We start from the raw sequence: 2,328 nt of genomic DNA on the forward strand, positions 1-2,328 counted from the left end.
CTGCCCTCTCGCAAAGCCCCCGCCCCAAACCCCCCGAGCCTTGATTTTCTCCCCTCCCCACCATTTTCCGCGTGTATATTTTATCATTGTTAATCATTAACCTGTTTTATTAGTTCACCTTCCTATGCTTTCTCTACATCCGGAAAGCGTCCTCGGAGCTTTTATATTGCAGATGATTTTTAAAAAGAATGTATTTTTAGGGTAATGCTCTGAGTACTTTCTGCCCCCCCTCCCCCCTCGTATCTCCTACCCTGGCAGTGTCAGAGAAGAGACTGAAGAAGTTGAGCATGTGTGAGGTGGAGCAGCCTTGCAGGGGGAGAGGGGCAGGAGCTGCTCAGAGCAGCCCCGAGTGCTTGAAGCAGGATTTGCTGGTATGGATGTGGGTCCGTATTTTATGACGGCTGTTAAGTGTGAACTGTTTTCCATGCAAGATGGGAGGGAAATGGAACCAACAATAAAAAATACCTGCGAGTTCATTAAAGAAATGCCTGCATAGCTGTGACCCCCCGTCCGCGTGTGCCAGAGGTGGGAGGGGGGAACCCCAGCCATCGACTCACCCCTCGGATTCACACACACAGACACACAAAAGCCCAACCCAAACCCCAGGGAGCTCAGGGTTGTGATCCCGGGGGCGATGGGGAGGGGGCTGTGAAGGAGCACCCCCCTCCCACGCCGCGCCGCGGCCGTGCCCGTGTGTGCGGGCAGCGCTGCCCGTTGTGGAGCGCGGGGCGGGCAGCGGTGCCGGCAGCACTGCAGAGGGGTGGGCACGGCCCTCGCCAGCCCTCCCGGGGGCTGGGCCCGGGGGTGGGCGAAATGCTGTGCGTGCGTGGGGAGGGGGCCGCGGGGAGGGGGGAGGGAAGCTCCCTTTCTCTCCGCGATTCACATCGCGCCCGCTTTGCCGTCTCGTATGCATGCCTATCCCGGGAATGGTGTAGTCAGCCCCTATCTGAATTATTTATAGACTCGTGCCAGCTGTTTTTGTTTTAATTTTACATTTGTATTTTATTTTATTTATTTATTTTTATCCCGCTAGTGTGCACTGTTGGGAAATGCGTTTTGCCTCCCTTTCTTCTCAATATATTCATGTCTTTGCTGGGGAGCAGTTTCTATCTCCTTCAGACCCCTCTAATACAACATTGATGCTTATTTTTCCCTTCAGGAAGGGGACGCTTTGAGGATAATCATGCTTCACAGAAGAACGGCACCGACCTCCAGTTGCTTTAAACACAACCTCCTCCACTAGGGCTCCAGGAAAAAAAAAAAAAATTAATAATATTTTTTTTTTGAGAAAAAGAATTAAAACGGCGAAAGGAATGCTTGCTCTGGAACCTGCATTTGACGATCCTGACCACTCACGCTGAATATCCTCTGAAGTGATTCTCTCCAGCTTTTGAATTTGCACCGCCTCAAGACGCAAGATTGCCACAAAGAATCCTCTGTTTTATTCTTTTTTTTTTACAGCCAAATAGGATTTTTTTTAAACTCATTCCCCCACGTTTGCCCCCCGACCCTTATTCTTCTTATGTGGATATGCAAGCAAGAAGAGGAGACTGGACATTCCCAACATGCTCTCTCCCTTGATCTGTCCGTATAGAGGTTCAGCTTCTACAAACCAAGGTAGGGAAATTCCTGATTCTGTGGTTTTGCTGGCAGCTCATTTTGGTACATGGGTTTGCCTGGGGAAGATCGCTCACGGTAGAACAAAAGGTTCAGAGATGCTGCTCTAAGAAGCAGACACAGAAAGGAAAAAGGAAAAAGGAAAAAAGGAGGAAACATTCACCAGACATGTTGATTCCCTCTTGGCTCATCAAATAGGACGTGGCAAGAGGGGTGCTTTGAGTTACATACCCCTCCGTGAATCGGGGGAAAGTCTCTTAGGGTATTTTTTTTGGTTTTGCATGGGTAGGTGGGGTGGGGGGAGACACGGAAGGAGGAACACGGCTTTGGAAAGGGGTGAAACCGAATGTAAATCCCATCCATCCACCCACCCACCCATCTGCAGATTGCCTCTTTCTTTTCACTGGTCCAGCGGCTCCTTGCCACGCTTTGAGGTGAAAATAGAGCTCGTTAGGAATAACCGTACGTAGCAACCTGCTCGTCGCCGAGGAGGGTGGTGCAATCCTTAAAACCCACGCCGGCCTCTGGGTCGTGAGCGGCCTAACGGGGGTGTGTGTGGGGTGTGTGTGTGTGTGTGTGTGTGTGTGTGTGTGTGTGTGTGTGTGTGAGTGAGTGAGTGTGTGTGTGTGTGTGACTGAGTGTGTGAGTGTGCGTGTGTGAGCGAGTGAGTGTGTGTGTGTGAGCGAGTGTGTGGGAGCGTTTGTGAGAGGG

At 51.1% G+C, this 2,328-nt stretch overlaps 1 protein-coding gene across 1 annotated transcript in view; it reads left to right on the forward strand.

Moving 5' to 3' along the window:
- Positions 1-1,286: 1,286 nt before the first annotated feature.
- GRIN2B (glutamate receptor, ionotropic, N-methyl D-aspartate 2B) overlaps positions 1,287-2,328 on the forward strand; it is a 211,303-nt gene continuing 210,261 nt past the window's right edge. Inside the window, exon 1 of the mRNA XM_010003847.1 lies at positions 1,287-1,617. The gene's annotated coding sequence lies outside the window, so the exon portion shown is untranslated. The remainder of the gene's footprint in view (positions 1,618-2,328) is intronic.

Source organism: Chaetura pelagica, unplaced genomic scaffold, assembly GCF_000747805.2.
Source record: "Chaetura pelagica isolate M959 unplaced genomic scaffold, ChaPel_1.0 scaffold281, whole genome shotgun sequence".
NCBI classification, from domain to species: Eukaryota; Metazoa; Chordata; class Aves; order Apodiformes; family Apodidae; genus Chaetura; species Chaetura pelagica.